At 35.7% G+C, this 15,789-nt stretch overlaps 1 protein-coding gene and 1 long non-coding RNA gene across 2 annotated transcripts in view; one reads left to right on the top strand and one right to left on the bottom strand.

The window, feature by feature from the left end:
• Ctu2 (Cytosolic thiouridylase subunit 2) overlaps positions 1 to 15,789 on the top strand; it is a 373,449-nt gene that overhangs the window by 69,149 nt on the left and 288,511 nt on the right. The gene's annotated exons all lie outside the window — the stretch shown is intronic.
• LOC137615206 (uncharacterized) lies at positions 5,394 to 13,324 on the bottom strand. The gene is made up of 3 exons (XR_011039193.1): positions 13,175 to 13,324; positions 8,841 to 8,990; positions 5,394 to 7,632 (listed from the first exon to the last, which is right to left on the bottom strand). It is a non-coding gene; the product is annotated as an uncharacterized lncRNA (long non-coding RNA).

The following is a 15,789-nucleotide window of genomic DNA, read 5'->3' as shown; positions in this document are numbered from 1 at the left end:
TCGTATCATAGTGAGCTATAGCCATAATATGTTAGCATACTTTCAGCCGAGTTTCATGGGATGTAAGAGAGGCAGTTACTTCATGAGGTAGAATATAGACAGTTAATGGAATAGAATAAAGGCAGTTAATACATAGTGGTAGAATATAGGCAGATACTTCATGGGGTAGAATAGAGGCAGTCACTTCATGGGATAGAATATAGACAGTTTAATGGAATAGAATAAAGGCAGTTACTACATGGAATAGAATAGTCAGTTACTTCAAGGGACATTATAAAGGCAGTTACTTCATGGGATAAAACAGAGGAAGTTACTATATGGGGTAGAATAGAGCCAGTTACTACATGTGGTAGAATAAAGACAGTTACTACATAGTGGTAGAATATAGGCAGATACTACATGGGGTAGAATAGAGGCAGCTACTACATGGGGTAGAATAGAGGCAATTACCACGTGGGATAGAATAGAGACAGTCAGTGTATGGGGTAGAATAGAGCCAGTTTCTACATGGGGTATAATAGAGACATTTACTACATAAGGGTAGAATAGGGGCAGCTACTATATTGGGATAGAATAGAGGCAGCTACTGCTTGGGGTAGAATAGAGGCAGCTACTGCATGGGTAGAATAGAGGCAGCTACCGCTTGGGTTAGAATAGAGGCAGCTACCTTATGGGGTAGAATAGAGGCAGCTACTACATGGGGTAGAATAGAGACAGCTACTGCTTGTGGTAGAATAGAGGCAGCTACTGCATGGTGGTAGAATAGAGGCAATTACTACGTGGAGAAGAATAGAGGCAGCTACTGCATGGGGTAGAATAGAGGCAATTACTACATAGAGTAGAATAGAGGCAGTTATTACATTGGGTAGAATGGAGACATTCACTACATTGGGATAGAATAGAGGCAGCTACTGCATGGGGTAGAATAGAGGTAGCTACTGCTTAGGGTAGAATAGGGGCAGCTACTGCATAGGGTAGAATAGAGGCAATTACTACGTGGGGTAGAATAGAGGAAGCTACTGCATGGGGTAGAATAGAGGCAGCTACTACATGGGGTACAATAGAGGCGACTACGTGGAGAAGAATAGAGGCAGCTACTGAATTGGGTAGAATAGAGGCAATTACTACATGGGGTAGAATAGAGGCAGTTATTACATGGGGTAGAATAGAGTCATTTACTACATAGGGATAGAATAGAGGCAGCTACTGCATGGGGTAGAATAGAGGCAGCTACTGCATGGGGTAGAATAGTGGCACCTACTGCATGGGATAGAATAGAGGTAGCTACTGCATAGGGTAGAATAGAGGCAATTACTACGTGGTGTAGAATAGAGGCAGCTACTGCATGGGGTAGAATAGAGGCAATTGCTACATAGGGTAGAATGGAGACATTTACTACATAGAGATAGAATAGAGGCAGCTACTACATATGATAGAATAGAGGCAGTTATTACATGGGGTAGAATAGAGGTAGCTACTACATAGAGATAGAATAGAGGCAGCTACTGCATGGGGTAGAATAGAGGCAGCTACTGCATGGGGTAGAATAGAGGTAGCTACTACATAGGTTAGAACAGAGGCAGCTACTACATGGGGTAGAACAGAGGCAGCTACTGCATGGGTATAGAATAGAGGTAGCTACTACATAGGTTAGAATAGAGGCAGCTATTACATGGGGTAGAATAGAGGCAGCTACTGCATGGGGTAGAATAGAGGCAGCTACTACATAGGTTAGAATAGAGGCAGCTACTACATGGGGTAGAATAGAGGCAGTTACTGCATGGGGTAGAATAGAGGCAACTACTGCATAGGTTAGAATAGAGGCAGCTACTGCATGGGGTAGAATAGAGGTAGCTACTGCATAGGTTAGAATAGAGGCAGCTACTACATGGGGTAGAATAGAGGTAGCTACTGCATGGGGTAGAATAGAGGCAGCTACTGCATGGGGTAGAATAGAGGCAATTACTGCATGGGGTAGAATAGAGGCAGTTATTACATGGGGTACAATAAAGACATTTACTACATAGGGATAGAATAGAGGCAGCTACTACATGGGGTAGAATAGAGGTAGCTACTGCATAGGGTAGAATAGAGGCAGCTACTGCATGGGGTAGAATAGAGGTAGCTACTGCATAGGGTAGAATAGAGGCAATTACTACGTGGTGTAGAAATAGAGGCAGCTACTGCTTGGGGTAGAATAGAGGCAATTACTACATGGGGTAGAATAGAGGCAGTTATTACATGGGGTAGAATAGAGACATTTACTACATAGGGATAGAATAGAGGCAGCTACTACACGGGGTAGAATAGAGGCAGCTGCTGCATGGGGTAGAATAGAGGTAGCTACTGCATAGGGTAGAATAGAGGCAGCTACTGCATGGGGTAGAATAGAGGCAGCTACTACATGTGGTAGAATAGAGGCAGCTATTGTATGGGGTAGAATAGAGGTGGCTACTGCATAGGGTAGAATAGAGGCAATTACTACGTGGTGTAGAATAGAGGCAGCTACTGCATGGGGTAGAATAGAGGCAATTACTACATGGGGTAGAATAGAAGCAGTTATTACATGGGGTAGAATAGAGACATTTACTGCATAGGGATAGAATAGAGGCAGCTACTACATGGGGTAGAATAGAGGCAGCTATTGCATGGGGGTAGAATAGAGACAATTACTACGTGGGGTAGTATAGAGGTAGTTACTGCATGGGATAATGTGGAGATATTCTTCATTGCCTTGGGGTCGAAGTAGATAAATTTGTAAAATGTTTTTCATTGATATATTCTAATTTTATTTATGAAACTGGTTTGCTATTTTCCAAAAGTTATGGGTTGTAACTTAACTTAGCATGGCTATTTATGAATATTTCATGGATGATTTCATCCTGATGGCGTGACGATTATCTTACAGAGGTCCTTCCATTTTCAGGCCACCTGTCCTCGAGTACAAAAGTTATTTCTACATTCATGATGTCGGTTTCGGTGTACGATGCCGGAATATGTATTATAGCCCATTGTTAAGGTGTTTCATCCCTTGTCTTATCTAAAGGCAACTCGTGAATGGTAGAGGCAAGGGAAAGGACAATGTCTTAGAGACGACCATATTCACATATGATCAATGCCCATGTCCCCCTCTCCATCAAGGTAGGACCAGGGAGGGCCAAACAGGAGCTGCTGATTTGGTAGACCTATAGGCTCCTTTAATCACCTCCATCCTTCCTTATTCACAAGGACGGCGAAGTTACAGATTACTAGAAACTATCGAGCTTGAGCTGGTCTTGAACCCCCTTCAAACAGATTGCGAGGCAAGGACGTTTCCACTAGGCTAACACAACCTTTATGATCATGTATCTTTCTAGTATAGGGGTTCCCAACCTTTGGTTCATGTATCCCCAGTGGTACATTTTTACTGATCAATGGGTACATTGGATTTGCAATACATGATGTAGTTTCCATTGAAATCAAATAATGAAATATCATATTAACAATTTCATTGTTTCTCTCTCTTATCCCCGATTTTAGGGGTAGCCTACACAGGAATTTATAGAAATACCCAAGGGGTACAGAAGAACAAAAAGGCTGGGAACCCCTGTAATCTAGTACTCTCTCCGGGTCATGTATCAATGGGGTGCAAACTTAAAGGCAGATTTTTTTAGTGGTGGTCTTTGCAGGATCCCTTTGTTCCCCAGCTGCTCCTTCGTTTTAGCCGCCCTTTACTCTGCCTCAGTTCCTGCGTCCTGTCATACACATTTTAATTTATAACTTCAAAGGCAATTGTAGGTTACGCCAACGGTTAGATCGTAGCGCTGAGCAGCTTACCTGGTCAGTATTAGATATTAAATTTCAATGGGGTTCTTTTTGTTACACAGTCAGGTTGCAGCTCAGAATCAAAGGTCTAAATGAAATATAGGTAATACGAGAAATGTAAGTTTTCTCATCCCGTTGGGCCAGGGTTGTATTTGATGTGACAAATAACGGCTAAGTAGTCAAATTTCAAGTGCGCCAACACTCGCAGTAACCTTCCTTGTGTAGAGAGTGCGTAGGTTCACCCACTCTTCTTTCATCTTGGGTTCACTTTCAGGGGATGTCAGCAGACTTCCAAATTTTAACACGTGGTGATTTCAGATATCAAATGAAGGATCACTGTGTTTAGATCGTATATATGAGATTTTAAACCCGTTTTCACATAGAAACCTAGTCTTTGTGTTAAAACGGGAATGTAAAAAATATAAGATAAAAATATAATGTTCATGTAATAGATTTATGGTTTAAGGGAAAAATTATATTACTTATGACTATGGTGATTACATCATCTCATTGAATCTATGATTGTATAAATTTTGAGCGGGTTCAAATTGCTTACGTCTGTTCATTTGTATTTAGTTTAGCTATTCTATTCTGTTTTCAGTTTGCTTGTCTAGCCTCCAAGGTGACGCTCAACAATCGACAAACAGCCAGCTACTTGTTGCACTAAATAGGCCAGTCTTCATTTTTTTTTTTAATTTATAAGGAAACTTTAATGTACTGTTCCTTTCATCACCAGATTGTACGATCAAACACGAGCTCAGATAGGATAGGATTAATTTCCGGCGGAATAAACCAAAATAGTTCCATTGTAAAGCAGCCCTCCCTCCGTAGTGCTGTCAGTGCACCTCTTGCTCTTCCATGTAGGCATTACTTAATGGTTATAGCAGCGTTCCTTAGCCACACTTGCTTCCTATTCTACTTTACCTTCTTTCCCGCTTTGTGCATCTTACTGCGCAACCGGTTCTAACTTTTACTGGAGAGTGTAACTCCAAGGGTATCTAGGGTACTGAATGTTCACTTAGCAATCCATTGCAAGCAACCTCTTTGCATGTTTATTTTGAAAGACCTTGTTATTTTTCTGCATAATAAAACTATTTGCAAGCTAGGTTGATAAAAAAGTTTTGTGCCTGCCACGTTACATTTTTTTTTTTGCATTATATTTTATACATTTATTATATTTTGATTATATAGGCGTTCATGTTATTTACAACCCGTTCCTTCTTGAAATATATGCGTTTTGTCCGTAGACTTTAATGCAATACATAGGAGAAATTATGTAATGTAATTCCTTTTATTATTCTTTAGAACACAGTACCACGGAACACATGAGAAACTAAAAGGAAGTTTATTCAGTTAAAAAAAGACAAATTATAATTTTAATCATCTTTAATTTATTCTTCGCGTAAGAAAACACATATGTTTAAAAATACAATACATTCATAAAAGTAAACCTAATGTTTATGAGATCTATGTACATCAGAGATTATCCTTCTCAAATTTTTACTATAATAATGAAAAGTTTGGAAGTGTTTTTAATTTTTTTGCATAATTGTTATCAAAGAGAACTTTGATAGATTGTGCATTTTATAAAAAAGGGAAACGGTACAAGATTTTTGTCATTTACATAAAAACTGGTCAAAGCTTTCTTGTACCATTCACATGAAAATGGGTGAAACATTTTATTTTACCATTCACATGAAAATGGGTGAAACATTCTTTTACCATTCTCACAAAAAATGGGTGAAACTTTCTTTTACCATTTACATGGAAATGGGTGAAACTTTCTTTTACCATTCTCATGAAAATGGGTGAAACTTTCTTTTACCATTCACATGAAAATGGGTGAAACTTTCTTTTATCATTTTCATGAAAATGGGTGAAACTTTCTTTTACCATTCACATGAAAATGGGTGAAACTTTCTTTTATCATCTACATGAGAATGGGTGAAACTTTCTTTTACCATTCACATGAAAATGGGTGAAATTTTCTTTTACCATTTACATGAAAATGGGTGAAACTTTCTTTTATCATTTACATGAAAATGGGTGAAACTTTCTTTTACCATTTACATGAAAATGGGTGAAACTTTCTTTTACCATTTACATGAAAATGGGTGAAACTTTCTTTTACCATTTACATGAAAATGGGTGAAACTTTCTTTTATCATTTACATGAAAATGGGTGAAACTTTCTTTTACCATTTACATGAAAATGGATGAAACTTTCTTTTATCATTTACATGAAAATGGGTGAAACTTTCTTTTACCATTTACATGAAAATGGGTGAAACTTTCTTTTACCATTCACATGAAAATGGGTGAAACTTTCTTTTATCATTTTCATGAAAATGGGTGAAACTTTCTTTTATCATTTTCATGAAAATGGGTGAAACTTTCTTTTATCATTGACATGAAAATGGGTGAAACTTTCTTTTATCATTTACATGAAAATGGATGAAACTTTCTTTTACCATTTACATGAAAATGGGTTAAACGTTTTCTTTTGCGACTGACATAAAAATAGGTCAAACATTTCTGCACTGTCAGACTAGATAATCATAAGATTGACAGATAACAGAACAGAGACTTTCATGTACCAACAATTTCATTGTGACGCTGCATAGCTTGTAGCTTAATCGATCGCTAACTTATCGCAGTTTTGAATACTGTTCTGTAATGTAGCCTCTTATTACTTTGGGTGATATGCAAATCATCTCAAAGTTTCACCCATCGATTCATATTATTTTGCATTTTGTCATCGTACATTTTTTTTCTGTTTCCGTAGCATCAATAAGATTTTTTTTTTTTTTAAATCGACCTTTTCACAAATATCACAAGGGTCTTTTAATCTGTTTAGCCAAGTTTTTCTTATATAAAGAAAACTATGCCAACTACTTTACTTTGCAAATATACAAAGAACATTAGGGCTACGAATCATGGACAAATTACTAAACCAACTATTACGAGGAAAACAAAACTAAATATATCAACATATCAAGCACTATTGAGGCTTTCTGCTGTACATATGCGTGAAAGATGTGATTTCGTGCAATCTAATTCTGCATAATTACTACACCCCTCGTAGCAAGATCTGAACATGAGAAACGAGCCTCGTAAGTCAACGTCAAAATGATAATGCCAATCACAAAGGCAGCTCTCATGTATGAGCGTATACATCGCCAACATACAATCGTTGCTTTTAATCAAGCGACCTTTGTACAGTATACAAATTATTAGCATACAGTGTTTAAACGTCTACGAAGAGCAATCCTTGCAAGCCATAACAACGGATGCTTACATTAAACGCGCACTGTACGGTATACAAAGAGCATGACAAGTTTGCTTCAGACAAATCATTTGCCTTGTCATCACTCACAGTTATCCATTCTTCTCAGAAGGCTATTTGGAATATAAAACGGGAACAGGCCACAGAGTACACTCGCACACAGGTTTTCATAATAACGGACACACACACACCATCAGATCAAACAAACTTTAAAGTTTCATTTTCGTAGCGTGGAAAACCTACATGCAGTGGCGCTTTCTAAACATTACTGAATACAGGACAAAGGTAAAATTCCTAAATACTATTTAACACTCGAAAAATGCTCAAGAAAGGGTGAGTTTCCCGATGTTTGGTAACATCGAATCTTCCCGCGCCTGTCGGATGGGTGCGCACATTGGGCAATCATGGCTTCGGCAACTTCTCCAGTGACTCAGGATTCCTCTGGAGGTTTTGCAGTGCATGTACTGACAGGCGTTGCCAACCTGGCACGTCCTTAAGTGGTTCAAGACGTCCTTCATCTCGCTGCAGAATGGCAGTTGGCACTGTAACAAAGGAAACAAATTCTGTAAATAAAAAGCATCGCTAGTCTAAGAGGACACAACCGGACGGGTTGTCCACCAGTTGAGTTGGCTATTTACTAAAGAGGAAGTTCTGATGTTCTTATTTCATCATTGCAAAAATATAAACTACCAGGTGATATTAAGTACGTCTTAGATTAACAAGTTGAAAATTAATAATCTAGAGAGCTAATGGTTCTGCCTCTTGAAACACAATGAGAAGAGAGAGGAATTAATCTACTTATTGGGTCTTGTTTGAGTGGATACTTTCGTATTACACGTTAACCAGTTGGCATTCCTATTGAATAGCTTACTGTATCGTATTTTACAAATATACCAACATAATAAACATATCCAGGATATTTTCGCTTATGATATATATATATATATATATATATATATATATATATATATATATATATATATATATATATATATATGTATATATGTATATGTGTATATATATATATATATATATATATATATATATATATATATATATATATATATATATATATATATATATTTATTTATCTGTGTGTGTGTACGGTAGATAGATAAGTAGACAGATAGAGCAAAATCATGCCTGTATTGAGAGTTTGTATCCCAGCCTTTCAGGTTACATAGTTTTTGCAACATCATTTCCTGTTATTTTCCTAGAGGAATATATTCCTATTGTTTGTTTGTTTTCTCCCACAAAGAGAGGCTCTTTCTGACCGACATCTGCTTTTGCTTTTGATAGTAGGAAAACTTCTAGGGTTGGATAGGATCAGATCAAGGTTACTGATTTACGTGGGAAGTGAACTTCTTAATAGCTTTAACGATTTATTGTCCCCTGACATTCTCATAGTTTTTTTTTTTATTATTTCCTGTGTCTTTGGATTCTCTTGGGAAAATAAGGAGAAATGGTTTGCTCTGATGTTTAGTTTAGCAGAGAGAGAGAGAGAGAGAGAGAGAGAGAGAGAGAGAGAGAGAGAGAGAGAGAGAGAGAGAGAGAGAGAAAATATTAAAATTGTTAAGCTACAGGGAGCTACAAGGATTTTGGATGTCCCAAAGACTTTTTAGTTCATCCGCAGACTCCATTTGCTCTTGGGTAGAAGGAATTAGTTTAAATGTTGAGAGAGAGAGAGAGAGAGAGAGAGAGAGAGAGAGAGAGAGAGAGAGAGAGAGAGAGAGAGAGAGAGATACCATACCTTTGTAATGGGTCTGTTGCTATTAATTTGGCGCAGCTCCCTCTTTTGGCAGAGCTGGGCGTGCAAGAGAACCACCAGCTGTCTCTGGATGAGGCCGGTAGTTCTGGAATCGCAAGCTGGACTGTTCTTGGAGATCATCTTGATTGGCTTCTGGAATGGGACGAGAAAGAGACTTTGAGCAATTTATTACTACTATTGATTCTAATATTACTACTGATGAGATAATATTACGTCGCTATTAAATTCTATAAGGTAATTGAAAACGTATTATGCGTACTTTAAATTTTATATGCGATTTGGACAGCAACTACCTTAATAAGCGAGACGTCACGTGATTTAAATCAACATAATTTGCCCCATCGCGTTTCATCATTAGTAGTTTGAGGTACAGTTGGACACGGGAATTCTAGGTACACCTTGCTCTGAGGAAGTACACCTTGTCACACCCTTACCGCGCGGCGTGTAATCAAACTGATGCTCTAGGGAGAGGTGGCAGATATGGTGGGTGGGTCTAAATACAGGCACTCGTCGCGCAATTAGGGTGTTACAGGGTTCACTTCTCAAATGCAAGGTCCACCAGGAATTCCTGTGTCCAACTGTACGTCTGTTGCCGCACAAATCGAATATTCCTATAAATTCAACGTGATTCAGTCTTATGTCGCCCAAGTCTTCAGCTGTCACGATTTACCTTACTGCTGAAGGCAGTGCCTCCACACCTGATGGGATTCTGGATAATTTATGGTCACTACAGAATAGATGGATTAAATAAGGGATTGCAGAAATAATTTGATCAACGTAATTCGACCAAATTGTGCGCCTACCGTAAGCAATAATGCTTATTGGAGACATTATTAAAAAAAAAAAATTTGGTTTCAATTTGTAATCTTAATTCGATTCTTTTGAAAACGGATTTCTTTGTCTTGTTCGGGGTTAGACATCACTTTTCCTCTCCCGTTTTGACTATTTCTTTAGACCTGGAATTAGTTATGAGTATTTGGTTTTCTTGCCCTCAAAGTTACCATTCCGTTAAAAGGGACTTCGAAATGTAAACAATAACTAGTACATAATAAGGACAGACAAAGACGCCATAATCGATACATAAAAATTTATTCTCTGCAATCGAAGGAATAGATAGTTGTAGGCCTAAATCTGAGGTGGAATGTGGATGCTAACATCACATATCCCATTGAGCAGGATGTGGTGACAAGATAATTATATCCTAACCCCCCCCCCCTCTCTCTCTCTCTCTCTCTCTCTCTCTCTCTCTCTCTCTCTCTCTCTCTCTCTCTCTCTCTCTCTCTCTCTCTCCCCCAGCTATAATTGGGATATGTTGAAAAAATTAATGTGTAGAAAACCATCACTTGTGAACCCTTTCTAAAATGACTGACTTTTTGTCTTGAATTCCAAAACAACGTAGTTTTTTTGAGAAGGAAAAACAAATACAAATGAATGCATGATTAAAAGTAATATCCTCCCAATGTAGTTATATAACTTAAGTTTTGCTTCGAGTGTCTGAGATCTCCGCAGCAGTAGAAACAAGTTTAAGTGCTTATTAACCTGTGTACTCACTACAGATACCATTTATATTCCGGGTAATTCCACCAAAGCGAAGCGGATATAGTTCCGGTATCTAAAATATTCTACTAAAACATCTCTGCATCTATTAACCTTGCATTTCTAAAAAACCAACACCTTGGGGTCTGGGAACTCCGAGGACTTCACTGAAATGTGATTGGCTCACGAGGAACTGTGACGTCAGACATGCACGGCGAATCAAGAGAAATCATCTCTGACGTTATTACTTCGTCATCATGAACGTCACTGAGTACGTCACTGGAGCGGAGATCTCGCTGCACGTTCACCGTTGGGTAACGACATTCATTAAACAAACAAAATGTCAGTCCGTTGTTGTAGAGTGGGAGCATCAAATTTTTGTACTTTTCCCGAATTTTTTTTCTTTTTTTTTTGCAATGTACCAGTTTTTTGGGACTTATTTTACACGATGACAGTCAAGTGGGGTTTTATTTTTCGCGATTTTTGGACTTTTATTTTACACGATGACGGTTTTTGGAATTTTATTTTTCACAATGGCAGTTTTGGGGCTTTTAATTTTCCGATGACAATTTTTGGGATTTATATTTTTATGTTTTATAGGAGTTGCGAAACGATTGCTTAGTTCATATTAGTTACTGACACCTATCACAGATGCTTTACTATAATTTACTAATGTAAACACACCCCAAATCTCTCTCTCTCTCTCTCTCTCTCTCTCTCTCTCTCTCTCTCTCTCTCTCTCTCTCTCTCTCATATAACTTAAACTTCATTTCATTTAATTTTGCCAACTTTAACATGACAACTTTTTGGGACTTGCAACTGGTCTCACGCCGAGAACTTGGAGAGTTCATTCCAAAGATCTAGCGCGGATTGGTGACGGTCCGAAATTTTCTTCTGATCGCTCACAGCAAACCAAACTAGTATGGGCGGCGCTAACTAGAGTCAATTTTTTTTAATGTGGCACATTTGCACTGACTCGCAATGGTGCCTTTTTAGCTTAAAAAAAGTTTCCTAAACGCTGATTGGGTAGAATGATTTTGTCCAACCAATTAGCGATTAGGAAACTTTTCCGAGCTAAACAGGCACTCCTGCGCGTCAGTGCAAATGCACCTCGTTATAAAAAAAATTGTCTATAGAACAGCTTTACTGATCATGGTGATACGCAAACTCTTTCACCACGTCAACGTATCTACACTCGGAAATACACACACACACACACACACACACACATATATATATATATATATATATATATATATATATATATATATATATATATATATATATATATATATATATATATATACATACACACACACACCTTTTAATGGAAAAATTGTGAAGTCAATTTAAGAAAAGATGTGAAGTAAAGTTTTAAAAATCCCCTGATGATAAATACCCTACACACTGTTAATAACCCTCAATGGGTGGGCCAAAATACGGAGGCAGGTGTGTGTGTGTGGGGGGGGGGAGAGTTGGTGGGCGGAGAATCAAGGACGTTAATAATGTTTAAATGTTGTTCAAGTCTCAAACTCTTTATAGTTCGTCTAAATTTTCGACGTAATTTTTAGTGTATTTTTTTCTATAACAGGTTGACAATTATGTTTTTTAGATTATTTGACATTATTTGTCTTAGTTTTTCATTTATCGTTTTTTCCTCACTGGACTGCTTTCCCGTATGAAGCCCGGGTGTGCTAATTAGGTTTACAGACTGACCTATAATGGTAATATAAATGATGATAATTACAAATAACACACCTTTGGTAAAGAAATTCAACCGGTTCCTCGAAAGCCCTCTTTGTATCATAGCATAATTAATTAAGTTAAATCGATATATTTCTATAGACTATTTTCATCAATAATGAAAATAGTAATTATGATAAATCTTCATAAAGTTAATCGTAAAATCTAAATTCTCTATACCACGTTACCATTAGCAGGGTATTAATTAAATTTATTATTAAATTAATCAAAATTAAAGATATTAATAAATAATTAGAATGTTATTGGACGCAGATGTAACAAGGAAATCCTTATTTTCACCCGTGAATTGAAAAAATAAACCGTAAATCTTGAGCGGTGAATGGACGTATAAGAAAATTCCTTTGAAATTCAGAACCTCATTTTGGATACCAGTGCATATGTAGGCTACCTTCTAATGTGATCCAAGGTTATCTTGAAGCCACGTGCAAGAGAAGAAAGTGAAGATCTTAAGGCATCGACTGCTTGAACTATTAATGGGGCATTTTCGGAAAAATGCTTATATATATATATATATATATATATATATATATATATGTGTGTGTGTGTGTGTGTGTGTGTGTATATATATGTATATATATGTGTGTGTGTGTATATATATGTATATATATGTATCTGTATATGTATATAAATATATATATATATATATATATATATATATATGTATATATATATGTATATTATATATATATGTATATTATATATATATATATATATATATATATATATATATATATATATATATATATATATATATATATATTTAAACAGCTCAACAGTATACTCTCATATCTTTTAGTCTTTAAACTTTTATTATAAACAACAATGTTAATCAGAATAAAAGAATGTCTCGGAAAATGATAAAAATGTTGTAAGTGGCATATCCCAAATTCTCGATAAAACCAATGTAACTGCCGTCAAATACTTCAATCTTAATCGAAAAAAGAACTTGAACATTCTGTACAAAATGAAAGCGAAACCACTTTCACTAACGTATGCAACGACGAAAGATACTTTACCTTTTCTTCGTCCGGGAACAAGAGCGAAAAATGTCCTTTAATTCACAGGGGCACAAGATGCGTTCGGTATCAACGACAACGCAACACTGACTAGCGACAGCTTCCACGCTCGGTACTTGTAGGTCGTGCTTGGCAGATGGATGGGGGAGGGGCTTGGTCTCTCGTGGTGTGGATAGGGGTGATCTTCAGACTTCAGGAAAGGAATCCAATGCTGGAGGGGGGGGGGAGGGGGGGGGAGGTATGGGGGGTTAGGAAATGGGTCGCCTTGGGGAAAATAAGCCGAAAGAACAGATTTTACGTAAGAATTTTTCCTTTTATGCCCTTTGTATCTCTCTCGCTCTTTCTATCTCACTCACGCACACATATTGATACTGCAATCAACATTTTACATCATTCCTTGTTTCAACATATTTTTCTTCATAAATCACTTCGCACTATCATTCAACCAATATGAAAATTTATACCATGTTTATATATAATATATACTGTGTATATATATATATATATATATATATATATATATATATATATATATATATATATATATATATATATATATATATATATATATAAAAGAAAAATACTGAAAATCCTGACCGTTTATATTTTCATTCCCAGTTTTCATTTATATGAATATATATATATATATATATATATATATATATATATATATATATATATATATATATATATATATATATATATATATATATATATAAATCAAGTGTCTGGTTATATATAAGTATATATCTAAACATAATTTCTCTCCTGACACGCTGAACGCCATTGCCAAACGTATACTACTCGGTCTCCCATCCGTCGAATAGGGGGAGAGGTAGTAGTCATACCCTGGTGAGAGGTATTACCCCGAGAGAGGTGTGAAGGTTTGAATCTGTGTGTGTGCATATCTAAATGATTTAGTCGTCATTTCTGACGGGTCGCTTATACTAGTATATACTTCATATACTGTATATGCACCATATATATATATATATATATATATATATATATATATATATATATATATATATATATATATAATGAGATCTTATTGGGTCATTTCTATATATATATATATATATATATATATATATATATATATATATATATATGATGAGATCTTATTGGGTCATTTCTATATATATATATATATATATATATATATATATATATATATATATATATATATATATATATATATATATATATGATGAGATCTTATTGGGTCATTTCTATATATATATATATATATATATATATATATATATATATATATAATGAGATCTTATTGGGTCATTTCTATATATATGTATATATATACAGTATATATATATATATATGTATATATATATATATATATATATAAAATGAGATCTTATTGGGTCATTTCTAATATATATATATATATATACTGTATATATATATATATATATATATATATATATATATATATATATATATATATATATATATATATAATGAGATCTTATTGGGTCATTTCGATGTAAGTCGCAACTTAGACCTTGATCATTTGGGTGGTGGTGCGCGCTGTTATGTGCGTGCGTACATCTGCGCTGGGGGTCATTGTGAGAAGGATTCCCCCAAGGACTGTAACCGGCATATTAGATAGGATGTAGGAAAGTTTTGGAGCAACTACTACTTGCCAAATATTGCGCAGTCCTCTTATTGTCTTCTTGGTATTCAGTAATAGATGGCCTTGTATCAGGCACTAGTCCCTCCGTCTTCTAAACCACCATGATAATAATAATGATAATAATAATAATAATGATTAATAATAATAATAATAATTATCATTATTATTATTAATAATAATAATAATTATTATTATTAATAATAATAATAATTATTATTGTTATTATTATTATTATTATTATTATTATTATTATTATTATTATTATTATTATCATTAGCTAAGTTACAACCCTAATAGGAAAAGCAAGTTGCTATAAGCCCAAGGCTCTAATAGGGAAAAATAGCCCAGTGAGGAAGAGGAATAAGGAAATAGATAAACGACATGAGAAGAAATTAACGATAAACTATTTTAAAAACAGTAACAGCATCAAAACATATGTCATAATATAAACTATAAAAAGACTTATGTCAGCCTGTTCAACGTAAAAACATTTGCTGCAACTTTGTACTTCTGGAGATGTTTTCAGACACGCTAGGGATGTTTCCCTTCTCGTTCGCTGACCCGCTATTTGTCAAACCGGACTCTTCTTGGTTAATATAGGTCTTATGTTTGTTCGTGTAAAACGAACTAAGTGATGATCTCTATATTCATCCAAAATGCTTAACTGTTAAATCATTTTTTTAAGATATATTTTGCATCGTCGTTTGAAAATCCTCCTTGTTGAGTAGTAATTGAACTTTCCCTGTCATTTCCTATTTCCTTCTAGGAAGATCAATAGGAAACAAGGAAGCCGCAAAGCCATTTGTCTACTCGGGATGCCTGGAAACTTCAGATCATTCATTCATTCATTATTTGTCTACTTTAAGAGAGACTTGAATAACATTTTCGATGGATTATGAACTCAGAAGAGCCTATGTCCTTGATGACATGTGCGAGCGTTGGTGCGCATGATAACCAGACC

Source organism: Palaemon carinicauda, chromosome 21 (genome assembly GCF_036898095.1).
Source record: "Palaemon carinicauda isolate YSFRI2023 chromosome 21, ASM3689809v2, whole genome shotgun sequence".
NCBI lineage: Eukaryota > Metazoa > Arthropoda > Malacostraca > Decapoda > Palaemonidae > Palaemon > Palaemon carinicauda.
The sequence above is the reverse complement of the archived record's forward strand: the minus strand, read 5'-3'. Positions and strand labels throughout refer to the sequence as shown.